Here is a 16,931-nt window from a genome sequence, read left to right on the forward strand (position 1 = left end):
ACTCAGCCTAGAGATTGCGACAGGCGTGGACAGCAGCTCAGGGAAGTGGGTGTCAGCCGGTATAGTGGAGTCACATCAATGCTTTATACAAACTTCCAACAAAGGATGAGGAATTCTACAGTAGTGCACTGGATGACAAAAATGTTTTTGCAATTTAAATTTGTTGTACCCGTTTGTATTATGACATGCAATATAATTGTATGCTGTTGATGTTATTTCTCTTGTATCAATAAGAGTTAAAAAGAAAACACCTTAGGGTACATCAATGCAGGATGGATATGATGCAGATTCTCCTCTGAGGAATTGCATGTAGAAAATCTGCAGCATTTTACAGTAGCACGCTGTAATGTACTATTTTTGTAGCATATTTTCACAGCAAATATCACCATTTGAAATGCAGAAATCTTCAGCAAATATGCAAAAATGATGCTATGAAGGTTGCAACAAAATTGCACATTTGTAAAAATTTCTGCTACTGTGGAATCCTGGCAGATATACCCAAATACTGTGCAAAGGATAAGCAGAGTGTGTTCTCATTAAGCTGGTATGACTAGCACATCGAATGTGCATTCTACTTGTTGATTAACATTGAAGTGTAATATTTTACAATATATAGTGCATACCATGTATGCAGTGTAACATAATTTCCTTTAGATGTCACTGCTGCTCCAAAGTAAGGAGACCGTGTAACACATGCATAGAAATGGATCCAGAGTTTTAGTTTCAGCTCATTATTTGATCTGTGTCTGTTTCATTGATCTTCTGTGTACCTCGGCAAAATAAGCCAAAGTGAAGATACCATCATGCGTTAAGGAATAGCAGTAGTGTTATATTGTCTTAGATATGCACATTTTATGTATAATTGTGTAACTATACAAAACTGAGGTTAATTATTTCATTATCTCAGAAAACCTCAGTAGTTAAATTAATTACACTTGCATATAATTACTTCAGAATGCCATATATAGAAATGTGTTTCTACCGGTGTTATTTCTTATATTTGCAGAAAAAACGTCCAATAGAAGCAGGCTGAGGGGCGCCTTTTTTCATGTAACGCGTTTCAATCTTTCTTCATCAGACACAATGAAAACATAGCATAGGGCACAATTTATACAAGTTCAGGCTACATGCAAAACCAGGATCGGATAAAAATGTCTAAAAGTATTTTTGCACTCAATAATAACATGAATAAACACAGATGGGATGAATGTAAAAAAATCAGCAAATAACACAATAAACAGTACAAAATATATATGATGGACAGAATATATTTTTTATTAAAATATAAATTGAGCGCAAATGCGTGTGCACACCGCTACAGTCACGGTTTAGTTCTTCCCAATAAGAGCGCTGATCTCCAATGGAAGCAAAGTTTCTCCAGAAGTGATGGCTGGTCTTCAGGGAAGCAAGGTTGAGCAGTAATATGGTGTAAGGTACATGCACGGAGAACGAGGCCGATGTGCAATATCCAGAGCCTCTAGGAACAGCTCCTTAAACACATTTGTGACATACTGTAACTTAGGTTCAGCTTCCTCTTTCACTATAGTCTCTAATTCAGATCTGTGCAGGTGGATTTCCACATATCCTGCTGTGTTACTTCTACTCTGCCCTGAAGTACTTTAGAATACTCTTATAGACAGTTCTTCCAGATACTGTGACTACAGACTGGCACTGGGCAGATTCAGGGCAACATTAGAGGGCAAAGCTAAGACAGCAGCCGCTGGGCTGTGTACCTTTCAGAGGCGGTTTCTCCTGTTAAAAATGGCTGAGACCTGTCCTATATGTCCAACTGTCACCGAGGTAGATTCTCAACAAGGCCTTGTAACCCGTCCCTACACGGTTCCCATTTTTATCTGATCTGAGTTTTGCATGTAGCCTAAACGTGTATAATTGTGCTCTTAGCTATGCTTTCATTGTGTTTGATGAAGAAAGCAGCCCGCTTTCCAAACGCATTACATGAGTAAAGCAACTCTGTGGTATCCGGCGCTCCTCAGCCTGCTTCTATTGGGCATTTTTCTGCTAGCTTTGATGATCCCTCTGGATTACCGGCGGGTGGTGCTGCGGTTACCTTTATGGAGGGTTCATGTGCTTCTCAGAGCTGTGCCTGCATCTGCAGAACTCTATGGTGGTCCTCATTATTTGCCTGCTGTCCTAGGTCTCTAGCGCATGTGTACTTCACCACGGACTTCCGTGTTTTTTCATTTCTCTATTTCTTATAACTGGGCATTCACTGAAGCAAATGTTTGCAGACTTTGTATCATTTTCCAGCAACAAACATGTTGCTAATGTAGCATGCACAGATTCTTCACAGCTACAGCTTTATCTATGCGACAGTTTAGTTTGAAGGGTTATCCCACGATTAAAGGGAACTTGTCACCTCCCAAAACCATCCCAAGCCGCCAGCAGTACCTGCTTGTAGCCAGCAGTGTGTTTCTGATGGTGCCTTTCTTCCTGACGGCAGATGCAGCAAAAGTACCGAAAACGTTGTTTTATCCCCTGCCCGACGCGCTTCTCCACACATGTTTGAAGCCATGGGGGCAGCGGCCTCCTTGCTTCAAGTCACGCTTATACTGCTGATGGCTTGGGATGGTTTTGGGAGGTGACAGGTTCCCTTTTAATGTAAATAAAAAGATCAGACGACATATACTACACGAAAATATTTTTGTAATAAGCCCTGTACCGCACATGGTTCCAGAGCTCTTCCCATTCATTGCTCCAATTACTCTGCTAGCAATTTAGGCTGGCAGCTCAGGGGGCGTATCATTTCTACTTCAGCTCTCTCCCCATCACAGCTCAGGGGGTGTATCCTTTCTGCTTCAGCTATCTCCCTATCACAGCTCAGGGGGCGTATCATTTCTACTTCAGCTCTCTCCCTATCACAGCTCAGGGGGCGTATCCTTTCTGCTTCAGCTATCTCCCTATCACAGCTCAGGGGGCGTATCATTTCTACTTCAGCTCTCTCCATATCACAGCTCAGGAGGCGTATCCTTTCTGCTTCAGCTCTATCCCTATCACAGCTCAGGGGGTGTATAATTTCTACTTCAGCTCTCTCCCTATCACAGCTCAGGGGGCGTATCCTTTCTACTTCAGCTCTCTCCCTATCACAGCTCAGGGGGCGTATCATTTCTACTTCAGCTATCTCCCTATCACAGCTCAGGGGGCGTATCCTTTCTGCTTCAGCTCTCTCCCTATCACAGCTCAGGGGGCTTATCCCTTCTACTTCAGCTCTCTCCCTATCACAGCTCAGGGGGCGTATCATTTCTGCTTCAGCTCTCTCCCTATCACAGCTCAGGGGGCGTATCTTTTCTGCTTCAGCTCTATCCCTTTTTCACAGCTCAAGGGGCGTATCCTTTCTGCTTCAGCTATCTCCCTATCACAGCTCAAGGGGTGTATAATTTCTGCTTCAGCTCTCTCCCTATTACAGCTCAGGGGGCTTATCCTTTCTGCTTCAGTTCTCTCCCTATCACAGCTCAGGGGGTGTATCATTTCTGCTTCAGCTCTCTCCCTATTACAGCTCAGGGGGCTTATCCTTTCTGCTTCAGCTCTCTCCCTATCACAGCTCAGGGGGTGTATCATTTCTGCTTCAGCTCTCTCCCTATTACAGCTCAGGGGGCTTATCCTTTCTACTTCAGCTCTCTCCCTATCACAGCTCAGGGGGTGTATAATTTCTGCTTCAGCTCTCTCCCTATCACAGCTCAGGGGGTATATCCTTTCTGCTTCAGCTCTCTCCCTATCACGGCTCAGGGGGCTTATCCTTTCTGCTTCTGCTCTCTCCCTATTACAGCTCAGGGGGGGCGTATCCTTTCTGCTTCAGCTCTCTCCCTATCACAGCTCAGGGGGTGTATCCTTTCTGCTTCAGCTCTCTCCCTATCACAGCTCAGGGGGTGTATAATTTCTGCTTCAGCTATCTCCCTATCACAGCTCAGGGGGCGTATCCTTTCTGCTTCAGCTATTTCCCTATCACAGCTCAGGGGGTGTATCCTTTCTGCTTCAGCTATCTCCCTATCACAGCTCAGGGGGTGGTGTATCCTTTCTGCTTCGGCTCTCTCCCTATTACGGCTTAGGGGGCTTATCCTTTCTGCTTCAGCTCTCTCCCTATAACAGCTCAGGGGGCGTATCATTTCTGTCTCAGCTATCTCCCTATCACAGCTCAGGGGGCGTATCCTTTCTGCTTCAGCTATCTCCCTATCACAGCTCAGGGGGTGTATCCTTTCTGCTTCAGCTATCTCCCTATCACAGCTCAGGGGGTGGTGTATCCTTTCTGCTTCGGCTCTCTCCCTATTACGGCTTAGGGGGCTTATCCTTTCTGCTTCAGCTCTCTCCCTATAACAGTTCAGGGGGCGTATAATTTCTGTCTCAGCTATCTCCCTATCACAGCTCAGGGGGCGTATCCTTTCTGCTTCAGCTCTCTCCCTATCACAGCTCAGGGGGTGTATCCTTTCTGCTTCAGCTATCTCCCTATCACAGCTCAGGGGGCGTATCCTTTCTGCTTGAGCTCTCTCCCTATCACAGCTCAGGGGGCTTATCCCTTCTGCTTGAGCTCTCTCCCTATCACAGCTCACGGGGGTATCATTTCTACTTCAGCTCTCTCCATATCACAGCTCAGGGGGCGTATCCTTTCTGCTTCAGCTCTATCCCTATCACAGCTCAAGGGGCGTATCATTTCTGCCTCAGCTCTCTCCCTATCACAGCTCAGGGGGTGTATAATTTCTGCTTCAGCTCTCTCCCTATCACAGCTCGGGGGGCTTATCCTTTCTGCTTCAGCTATCTCCCTATCACAGCTCAGGGGGTGTATAATTTCAGCTTCAGCTATCTCCCTATCACAGCTCAGGGGGCGTATCCTTTCTGCTTCAACTATCTCCCTATCACAGCTCAGGGGGCGTATCCTTTCTGCTTCAGCTATCTCCCTATCACAGCTCAGGGGGTGTATCCTTTCTGCTTCAACTATCTCCCTATCACAGCTCAGGGGGCGTATCCTTTCTGCTTCAGCTATCTCCCTATCACAGCTCAGGGGGCGTATCCTTTCTGCCTCAGCTATCTTCCTATCACAGCTCAGGGGGTGTATCCTTTCTGCTTCAGCTATCTCCCTATCACAGCTCAGGGGGCGTATCATTTCTGCCTCAGCTCTCTCCCTATCACAGCTCAGGGGGTGTATAATTTCTGCTTCAGCTCTCTCCCTATCACGGCTCAGGGGGCTTATCCTTTCTGCTTCTGCTCTCTCCCTATCACAGCTCAGGGGGTGTATCCTTTCTGCTTCAGCTCTCTCCCTATCACAGCTCAGGGGGCGTATCATTTCTGCCTCAGCTCTCTCCCTATCACAGCTCAGGGGGTGTATAATTTCTGCTTCAGCTCTCTCCCTATCACGGCTCAGGGGGCTTATCCTTTCTGCTTCAGCTCTCTCCCTATCACAGCTCAGGGGGTGTATCCTTTCTGCTTCAGCTCTCTCCCTATCACAGCTCAGGGGGTATATCCTTTCTGCTTCAGCTCTCTCCCTATCACAGCTCAGGGGGCGTATCCTTTCTGCTTCAGCTCTCTCCCTATCACAGCTCAGGGGGCGTATCATTTCTATTTCAGCTCTCTCCCTATCACAGCTCAGAGGGCGTATCCTTTCTGCTTCAGCTCTCTCCCTATCTCAGCTCAGGGGGTGTATAATTTCTGCTTCAGCTCTCTCCCTATCACAGCTCAGGGGGTATATCCTTTCTGCTTCAGCTCTCTCCCTATCACGGCTCAGGGGGCTTATCCTTTCTGCTTCTGCTCTCTCCCTATCACAGCTCAGGGGGGGCGTATCCTTTCTGCTTCAGCTCTCTCCCTATCACAGCTCAGGGGGTGTATAATTTCTGCTTCAGCTCTCTCCCTATTACGGCTCAGGGGGCTTATCCTTTCTGCTTCTGCTCTCTCCCTATCACAGCTCATGGGGCGAATCCTTTCTGCTTCAGCTCTCTCCCTATCACAGCTCAGGGGGTGTATCCTTTCTGCTTCAGCTCTCTCCCTATCACAGCTCAGGGGGTATATCCTTTCTGCTTCAGCTCTCTCCCTATAACAGTTCAGGGGGCGTATAATTTCTGTCTCAGCTATCTCCCTATCACAGCTCAGGGGGCGTATCCTTTCTGCTTCAGCTCTCTCCCTATCACAGCTCAGGGGGTGTATCCTTTCTGCTTCAGCTATCTCCCTATCACAGCTCAGGGGGCGTATCCTTTCTGCTTCAGCTCTCTCCCTATCACAGCTCAGGGGGCTTATCCCTTCTGCTTCAGCTCTCTCCCTATCACAGCTCACGGGGGTATCATTTCTACTTCAGCTCTCTCCATATCACAGCTCAGGGGGCGTATCCTTTCTGCTTCAGCTCTATCCCTATCACAGCTCAAGGGGCGTATCATTTCTGCCTCAGCTCTCTCCCTATCACAGCTCAGGGGGTGTATAATTTCTGCTTCAGCTCTCTCCCTATCACAGCTCGGGGGGCTTATCCTTTCTGCTTCAGCTATCTCCCTATCACAGCTCAGGGGGTGTATAATTTCAGCTTCAGCTATCTCCCTATCACAGCTCATGGGGCGTATCCTTTCTGCTTCAACTATCTCCCTATCACAGCTCAGGGGGCGTATCCTTTCTGCTTCAGCTATCTCCCTATCACAGCTCAGGGGGCGTATCCTTTCTGCCTCAGCTATCTTCCTATCACAGCTCAGGGGGTGTATCCTTTCTGCTTCAGCTATCTCCCTATCACAGCTCAGGGGGCTTATCCTTTCTGCTTCTGCTTTCTCCCTATCACAGCTCAGGGGGCGTATCCTTTCTGCTTCAGCTCTCTCCCTATCACAGCTCAGGGGGCGTATCATTTCTATTTCAGCTCTCTCCCTATCACAGCTCAGGGGGCGTATCCTTTCTGCTTCAGCTCTCTCCCTATCTCAGCTCAGGGGGTGTATAATTTCTGCTTCAGCTCTCTCCCTATCACAGCTCAGGGGGTATATCCTTTCTGCTTCAGCTCTCTCCCTATCACGGCTCAGGGGGCTTATCCTTTCTGCTTCTGCTCTCTCCCTATCACAGCTCAGGGGGTGTATAATTTCTGCTTCAGCTCTCTCCCTATTACGGCTCAGGGGGCTTATCCTTTCTGCTTCTGCTCTCTCCCTATCACAGCTCATGGGGCGAATCCTTTCTGCTTCAGCTCTCTCCCTATCACAGCTCAGGGGGTGTATCCTTTCTGCTTCAGCTCTCTCCCTATCACAGCTCTGGGGCTTATCCTTTTTGCTTCCGCTATCTCCCTATCACAGATTGGGGTCATATTCTTTCTGCTGCCGCTCTCTCCCTATCATAGCCCAGCAGGTGTGTCATTTCTGCTGCAGCTGTCTGCCGTTAACTGTCACAGCTTCTAACAGAAGATATGGCTGCTGGCCGTTGAAGGATGGAACAAAGCATGTACATCCACCTCGGCGTGTTATTGAGGTGGACAGAGAAATAAGAAAAAGAACAGCAGGTGGAGCTTTACAGATAAACTCTGTGACTACTACATTTTAAATTGCATGCAGTTATTCAGATCCAGGTGCTGTTTTGAAAAATGTAGAATATTTATTTTATTTAATACCAAAAAGGGTGAGTGGGAGGTCTTTCCAGGAAGTCAATTTATTCAAATTTTCTGTTTAGTTTGTGGGCTTTCCAGGGAGGGGAAGGAGGGATCCTTTTGGGATTGGTTGTGAAGCTCGTTTTTTTTTTTTCAGATATTGGAACAAATTTTACCTTTTCTAATTTAGTTTTCTTAATTTTCATTATTTAATTTTTTATGACTATGTACGTCGCAACACCTCTAGAAATCGTGACATCATTTTGGGAATTAGGGATCCATTACTGTTCCTACAGACTGTTCTGGACACTGTCCTTTTATATATTCTGTAGGTGACTGGTTGATTGTGTGCATAGCGGTTTCTACCTTGCCAGGCAGGGGCCTATTATGGTGTACCACGTCACTTAGCACGTTTGTCTCTCATATAGGAATTGATGGGGCTGCAGAGATGATGTACGACCAGTCACTGTCCTTGAATGCCAGCTTGTCATTACAGCCATCTGTGTATTTTGCATTCAGAATGCTCACTACACCACTAGATGCATGATTTAAGGGATCTAGTTTTTAAAGTGGGGTCATTTAGAAGGGTTTTCTATGATTTTGCAGCTCAACGCCATGTGTGCAATGGGGCCTTAACCATTTTCAGTTTATTATATGAAAGGCCCCAGGTGCTCTTTTATGTTTGGGCTCTGCCGTGTGTCAAGACATAAGATTAGGACCACAATGGGGATATTTCTGAAGACAGGAGAAATGGGGTTTCTTCTTTTCATGTGCTCTGTAGAAAAAAAAAAAAAATTGTCACTTTTGTGTAAAAAAATGAAAAACTTTATTTTTTTCAACTTCTTAGCATTCATTTCTTCATTTTCACCTTAAGGACCAGACCGTTTTTTGCGAATCTGACCAGTGTCACTTTATGTGTGAATAACTTTAAAACGCTTTTACTTATCCAGGCCATTCTGAGATTGTTTTTTTGTCAAATGTTTTACTTCATGACACTGGTAAAATGGAGTCAAAAACATTCAGTTTTATTAATAAAAAAATGCCAAATTTACCAAAAATTTGGAAAAATTAGCACATTTCCAAGTTTAAATTTCTCAACTTCTAGAGGACGTCCTCTACCAGACCCCACTTTACAGTATGGCCATGACACATACCCGATTTGAGGCCATCCGTAAATGCCTGAATTATGCAGATAATGCAGCATGTCCCCCCCCCAAGGTGATCCTGCCAATTACCGCCTGTACAAAATCAGGCCGGTCATCGATAACTTTGGGGCCAAATTTGTGCAGGCCTATGTACCTGGAAGGGATGTCGCGGTTTATGAGTCTCTCATTGCTTTCAAGGGGAGACTCATTTTCCACCAGTATGTTCCCTCTAAGCGGGCGAGGTATGGCGTGAAGCTGTACAAACTTTGTGTGAGTACCTCAGGGTACACTTACAAGTTTCGTGTGTACGAGGGGTGAGATTCCAGTATTGAACCCCCAGAATGTCCCCCCCACTCTGGGTGTTAGCAGGAAACTTGTGTGGGATCTTATGCACCCACTGCTAGATAAGAGTTACCACCTGTACGTGGATAACTTTTATACTAGTATCACCTTGTTCCAGTCCCTCGCCGCCAGGTCCATGTCCATTTGTGGGACTGTGCGGAAAAATCAACATGGCCTCCCTACCCACCCCCTGGGGGTACCTATCACCCGGGGGTGCGACCCGTGCCCTTACCAGTGGAAACCTGTTGCTGGTCAGATATAAGGACAAGAGGGATGTCCTTGTACTGTCCACAATTCATGGTAACGGCATCACCCCTGTCCCTGGGCGAGGTACCCTGGCAATGGTCCTCAAGCCCGATTGTATCGTCGACTACAATCTGTATATGGGAGGATTGATCTCTCTGATCAAGTCCTCAAGCCATATAATGCCATGTGCAAAACCCGGGCATAGTACAAAAAAGTTTCAGTCTACTTGCTACAGGTTGCCTTGTACAACTCTTTTGTGCTGTCCCAGAGCGCTGGCAACACAGGGGAATTCCTTCAGTTCCATGAGGCAGCCCTCAAGGCCCTGATCTTTTCTGACCGGGAAAAAAAAGTGCATAGTGTGTCGCAAGAGGGCGATACAGAAGGACACCACCACTCAGTGTGACATGTGCCCCGATCATCTGGGCCTCTGCATTGACGGTTGCTTCGGGGAGTACACTTCCATGGAGTACTAAATTCATATTCCCCTTCCCCAATTTAGCCACTGACAATTGGATAAAAAAAACTATGGTTCTCAGACTTGAGACACTAAAACAAAACCCTTTTTTTTTAATTCTAAAATATTTAGTAAAACTAAAATAAATAAAAAAAGTAGACATATTAGTTATCGCCACGTCCGTAAGAATCTGCTCTATAAAAATACCCCATGACCTAACCTCTCAGATGAACACAGTCGAACAATAAACGAAAAATGGTGCAAAAACAAGGTATTTTTTTTGGTCATCTCAAATCACAAAAATTGTAATAGCAAGTGATCAAAAAGTAATATGCCCCCCAAAATAGTGCCAATAAAACCGTCATCTCATCCTGCAAAAATGAGCCCCTACCTAAGATAATCGGCAAAAAAACAAACAAAAAAAAAAAAAAAATGACCTCTTAGACTATGGAGATACTAAAATGTCATTTTTTTTTTGTTTATAAAAAGATAATATAGTGTACAACATATTAGGTATCGCCACGTCCGTAAGAATCCGCTCTATAACAATACCCCATGACCTAACCTCTCAGATGAACACAGCAATTTTCGGGCAAATTTTTCATTTCCATTTTTAATCGTTTTTTTTCCGGTAACAAAGCAAGGGTTAACAGCCAAACAAAACTTTATATTTATTTCCCTGATTCTGAAGTCTACAGAAACACCCCATATGTGGTCGTAAACTGCTGTATGACCAAACGGCAGGGAGCAGAAGGAAAGGAACACCATAAGGTTTCTGGAAGGCAGATTTTGATGGCTTTTTTTGGGGCACTATGTCCCATTTGAAGCCCCCCCTGATGCACCCCTAGAGTAGAAACTCCATAAAACCGACCTCATCTAAGAAACTACACCCCTCAAGATATTCAAAACTGATTTTACAAACTTTATGAGGCTCCACTTGTTCAGCCGAAGGGAGCTGTTTGTCCTTTCCATCATGCTGGTCCTGATGCTCCTGCTCCTTCACCTACTCCTCGTCAGTCATTCCATTTTAGTATTCGATCACAGAAGCGATTGCCAAGAGACAACAGTATGTGTGCACTCATCCAATGGCGCAGAAGCTGAATGTGCTCCTGGCCAAGTTGCTGGTGCTGCAATTCCTCCCTTTCCAAGTGGTGGACTCTGCACCTTTCAGAGAACTGATGGCTTGTGCCGAGCCAAGGTGTAGAGTCCCAAGCCATCATTTATTTTAAAAAAAGGCAGTACCAGCCCTGCACCAATATGTAGAACAGAAGGTGGGCCAGTTCTTGAGCCTGTCGTTTTTTTGCCAAAGTGCACGGCAGAGCCGACGTGTAAGGCTGTAACTACGGTCAGGGACAGTATATGTCCTTTATGGCCCACTGAGTGAATGTGGTTCCTGCACAGCCACACCAGCAACTTGGCCAGGTGATGCCGCTTCACGCCTTTGGTCCTGCGACAATGTCTGCCTCCTCATCCTCGCCCGTGTCCTCAGCCTCCACTGCAGGGACAATTCACAGTGCCCCTCCAGCATACCACATGTGTAGGGCACCGACAACGGGAAGAACATGGTGTCGGCGCTGCATCAAGGATGGCTGAGCCATTCGCTGTCACGGATGTTCCTGTGGCAGGTACCAGGAGATTGGAGAGACTGACAACTCGTGGGTTAAATTGACAAGTTTCCTGTGGATCTTTTTGTGTCTGTGTTTTGGTGAATGCCACACCCCTTGTTTCAGGTGTTGCTTGTTGGTAATTTACCTTTCCCATAAGTAGCCGCTTCTCACTCTTGGATGTGCGGTTTATAGATTTTCTTCCTGTTTTCTGACTAGCTGGTCGGTTTTACTCTGTGGTGTTTCTGGAGTTGCCAGCTTTCTACTTTCAGCTAAGTCTTGTCTTTTCTTATTGTATTGTGTTTGTTATATTCCCTGTTGTTTGTATCTGGGCCTGAGACAGAGACTTCCATTTGTCCACACCCTCCTTGAGGTGGATCGGCAGAACAGCCTCCAACATAGGCTGATATGCGACGTTTCCACCCGTTGGAATTCCACACTCCATATATTGGACTGACTATACAAACAGAGAAAGGCCATAAAGGATTTCTTCATGATCCAAGCGGACAGGAGTACTCACCTGTGTAACTTCGATGTCAGCCAGTGGCAGCTCATGCGTGACACCTGCCGTTTGCTCAGGCCCTTTGAGGAGTCCACATTATTCTTCAGTCGCCAGGACTACGGGATGAACAGTGTCATTCCAATGCTTCATTTCCTGGAACAGGTGCTGGTAAATCTGGCTGGACAGGAGACTGTAGACGTGGCACCTAGCTCTCATGGCCACATGAGCCCTGTGGGGGCTGAATTGGAGGAGGAGGAGGAGGACATTGGAGCACAAGCAATGTGTAGCGAAATGGGTGGTTTTTCTACACAGGTGACGGGAGAGGAGGAGCAGCCAGAGGAGCTACAGGGTGATGAGGAAGATGAGGCAGAGGACCCAGACACACCATGGCAGTATGCAGTGGAGATGGAGGCAGTCCCTTCGAGTCACTTGCACAAATGGCCCTCTGCATGCTCACTTGCTTGCATAGTGACAGCCGAATTGTCACCACTCGGCAGAGGGATGACTTCTGGCTCTCCAGCTGGTTGGACCCTCGCTGTCCAAAATGGGGCCTTTTTTTTTTACAACCGCTGAGAGGAAGGAGAAACTGAACTACTATAGAGACATCCTATGTAGTCAGTTGGTCACGGCCTATCTGCGCCATCGTCTATCCTCTCGCAGGTATAACCGGGGGGCCCTCTGCCCTCACGTTTCTCTGCCATCCTCTGGCAGGATGGGGGGGGGGGGTAGGAGCAGTTCCAGCTCCATCAGCAGCAACTTGAGTTTAGAGTCGCTGATGAGCAGCTTTCTTCACCCGCCTAGTGAAGAAACTACTAAGCAGCAGCAGCTTGCCCTGGAGCAGGTCCTGAACCAGCAGGTGGTGGCATATTTGGACAGCACCCTGACACCCGACATTGAAGATCTGCTAGACTACTGGGCAGCCAAACTATATTTGTGGCTGCAGCTGCAGAGTTTGCCCTGGAAAAGCTGTCCTGCCCAGCCAGTAGTGTGGCATCAAAGCGGGTGTTTAGGGCGGTTGGCATAGTTACCCCAAGAAGAACTCGCCTGTCCTCCAAAATGTCGAGAGACTGACCATTGCTAAGAAGAATCAGGCGTGGATCAGCCAGAATTTACACCCACCAATGCCTGATGCATTAAATTGGATCATCCATGATTCCACACCAACACTTTGACAAAATAGACCTGTTTCTTCTGGATACCTGCCTCAGCTACTATTCTGATGCTGCCACCTGCCTGTTGCCACACATCTGATGCCAAGTGCTCCTTCTTTCACTCACCATCTTCAGCTGGTCCTGGTATTGCCACCCACCTCCCCACTCTGTAACCTTGCCAATCTGGTCTCCTGATGCTGCTGCCACCTCCACACTTTGTCACCTTGCCACTCTGTGGTCTCCTGATTATGCTTCCACTTCCACACTATGTCACCTTGCCACTCTGTGGTCACCTGATGCTTCTGCCACCTCTACACTATGTCACCTTGCCACTCTGTGGCCTACTGATGCTGCCACCTTACACTGTTATTGTGCCACCTTATTGTCTCCTACTGATGCTGCTGCCTCCACCTCCACACTCTGTCTTTGTGCCACCCTGTTGCCTTGTCACGTTCTCTCCCTTGACAGGGGTCAGAAGATCTAAGAGACTGGCTGCATTTGATGTGATCTTACAGCCTCTTTGTTTTCATTTGTTTCTGTGTTGTTGCTGGTAATGATCACACCTCTTGTCTGAGGTGTTGCTTAAGTGCAATAGGAGAAGAGAAAAAAAGAGGTTGAGTAATTCCACCAGGGTTAACAGCCCTGGGGAACAGGCGCCAGAGGGATGGAGAAGATGTTAGTGTGAATGAAGTAAAATAAGATAGCACCACCGTCTAAGTGCCGTTCGGTGATTCTTTTAGGGAAGTGTTAAAGGGAAATGAAAAAAAAAATTTCAATCCCAAGAGACACATACCAGTAATGGATGAATCTTGTCTGGTGGCTCCAAACCTACTGAATGGGTCCAACCAGACGTGACTCAAAAAAAGGGAAACACTATAATAGGCGCCACTCCCAAGAGTATGAAGAAGATAAGTGTGGTAAAGAATACCCACCTTACACCAGATAATGGTGATAGTACAGAGTGATCTCCTGAGAGGAGATTGGTGATTCTAAAAGTTTAAGTACTCACTTCACAGGGGGGGTAGTCTATCCTGTGACTACCCCCCCTGTGAAGTGAGTACTTTAACTTTTAGAATCACCAATCTCCTCTCAGGAGATCACTCTGTACTATCACCATTATCTGGTGTAAGGTGGGTATTCTTTACCACACCTATCTTCTTCATACTCTTGGGAGTGGCGCCTATTATAGTGTTTCCCTTTTTTTGAGTCACGTCTGGTTGGACCCATTCAGTAGGTTTGGAGCCACCAGACAAGATTCATCCATTACTGGTATGTGTTGCTTAAGTGGTCATTCCAACTCCTCTATTTAGTCTGGTCTTACCCATCATTCTATGCCGTTGATAAGCTCCTTTCTGGTTGTGGAAGTGCTGGTGCTTGGTTTTCCTATGAGTTCCTGTTCGTCTGCATACTTCAGAGTTAAATGTATTTTCCCTATATATTCTTTGTTGTATCCCTCTGTCTTTTGATATTAGGCCTGAAGGAATCTCCTGTTCCTTTTAGCTGGGAAGGAACAGGTCATCTTTTGTCCTGACACTATTTCCAGTGCCCTTTAGGATCAGATAGGGCTCTAGGTTACTGCATATGAACATTCCTCCCATCAAGGTCTGTTAATACTGATAGTAGTCAGGGCTCGGTTTAGGGCTTCACTAGATGGTGACCTTTCCACTTTCCCTAGTTTCCAGGCCTACTACCTTTTGATTTTCCATCCTGTGTTCGGTTGGGGTTTACCACCCACACCACGCCGTGACAGGCCACTTCCTGCTGCTGCCACCTCCACACTGTCATTGTGCCACCCTGTGGCCTCCTCCTGATGCTGCTGCTGCCACCTCCACACTGTCATTGTGCCTCTCTGTGGCCTCCAGGTGCTGCTGCCACCTCCAGACTCTGTCATTGGGCCGCTCTGTGGTCTCCTCATGCTGTTTCCAGCTGACCACTATGTCACAGGGCCATTCTGTGGATTACTTATGCTGTTCCCACCCTCACAACTTCATGACTGGGCCTCTACTTTGCCTTTCGGCCTGGCTGACATCATTATTTATTTGACCCTTCTTCTGATCTGTCAGAAGGAAGGAAAAATGAGCTTCACAACGGATCCTGTCTATGTAACAGCTATAAGGCCTGCATGACATGGTCCCTATTTTGCATCGGAATTGGCTTATGATTTGTTAGCCAAAAGCAGAAGTGGGTACTAGGGATCGACCGATATTGATTTTTTAGGGCCGATACTGATAATTTGTGAACTTTCAGGCCGATAGCCGATAATTTATACCGATATTCTGGGAATTTTCATTTTTGAAAAAAAAATAAAAAATTCCCACAAATCTGCTGAAAATTAATGTTTATTGTTAATATGTATTTTTTTGTAAATCTTTCTTTTTCATTTATATTTAATATTTTGGTGTTTTTTATTTTTATTTTTGTAACTTTTTTTTTTTTAACTAACTTTTAGCCCCCTTAGGGACTAGAACCCTTGTCCTATTCACCCTGATAGAGATCTATCAGGGTGAATAGGAGCTCACGCTGTCCCTGCTGCTGTGTGCTTTGTGCACACAGCAGCATAAAGCTTATCATGGCAGCCAGGGCTTCAATAGCGTCCTGGCTGCCATGGTAACCGATCGGAGCCCCAGCATTACACTGCTGGGGCTCCGATCGGAGGAGCAGGGGAGAGGGGATCCTGTGTGGGGGCGCACTGCGACTGGGGTGGGGGGGCCCTATGCGCCACCACTGCTTAATACTGGGGGGGGGCGCACTGCGCCACCAATGCTTAATACTGGGGGGGGCGGCGCACTGTGCCACCAATGCTTAATACTGGGGGGGAGAGGGGGCGCACTGCGCCACCAATGTCTAATACTGGGGGGCTTGGGGGGGGCGCACTGCGCCACCAATGAAGCTTAATCTCTAATTTATTCATATACAGGAGGCGGGAGCTGGCTGCAGGATCACATAGCCGGCTCCCGAGCTCTATGAGCAGTAGCTGCGATCCGCGGCACCTGAGGAGTTAACTACCGCAGATCGCAGCTACAGCTCATAGAGGCCCGGAGCCGGCTATGTGATCCTGCGCAGCCAGCTCCCGCCTCCTGTATATGAATAAATGAGAGATTAAGCTTCATTGGTGGTGCAGTGGCCATAGCTCCTCCCCTCCTCTTGTCCCCTGTCCTTTCATTGGCGGCAGCAGCAGCACAGGGGGAGGAGACACTGCTCCTTCTCCCCTGTGCTGCTGCTGAGGGAACACGGAGAGCGCTGTCAGCAGCGCGATCTGTGTTCCCCATACGCTATCGGAATATCGGCAAAATAAATGCCGATACCGATAGCGTTCAAAATCCTGAATATCGGCCGATAATATCGGTAAATCCGAAAATCGGTCGATCCCTAGTGGGTAGAAAACACATAAGACATGCAAATATTCCATTCATGTGTCATTTCTGTTTTGGATCCACTCCTGTTTTTTTGGGCTTTAGCAATACTGATGGATTACTGACCAAATGCTGACCGAGTGAAGGCGAATGCTCAACAGACAGGATCCATTTTTTGGGGGTTATTGTTCTGATGGATCAGAGGAATTATAAATAATCAGCGACATCAACACAAACGTAGTGGTAACACCCTCTCCACTCTGTCCAGGGGGCTCTACTTGTATAAGCGTTTAATAGAACAGGTTCTGTAAACATCTACGTGGAATCAGCTGATGAGTGTGTAAAACGAGTGTGCTTTATCTTCACGCTAACATTGACCTGTAAGGCTGAGTTCACACAGTTTTGGCCCCGTAATTGCCCAAATAAGTGAAGTGTGCAATGATTCTAAGAGCGAAGCCTGTCATCTGCATGTCATACTGACTCACAGTATTATTTCACTGGCACAGCAGACTCCCTGTGCGTGTTACTGCAAGGCACAATGTTCTACACCACTATACAGGCTCTCTGCAGCCAGGAAATAGCGGTTTTTTA

At 46.8% G+C, this 16,931-nt stretch overlaps 1 protein-coding gene across 2 annotated transcripts in view; it reads left to right on the plus strand.

Moving 5' to 3' along the window:
* DNAH7 (dynein axonemal heavy chain 7) overlaps nucleotides 1–16,931 on the plus strand; it is a 518,555-nt gene that overhangs the window by 302,617 nt on the left and 199,007 nt on the right. The gene's annotated exons all lie outside the window — the stretch shown is intronic.

This window comes from Bufo gargarizans, chromosome 8, assembly GCF_014858855.1.
Source record: "Bufo gargarizans isolate SCDJY-AF-19 chromosome 8, ASM1485885v1, whole genome shotgun sequence".
Lineage (NCBI taxonomy): Eukaryota > Metazoa > Chordata > Amphibia > Anura > Bufonidae > Bufo > Bufo gargarizans.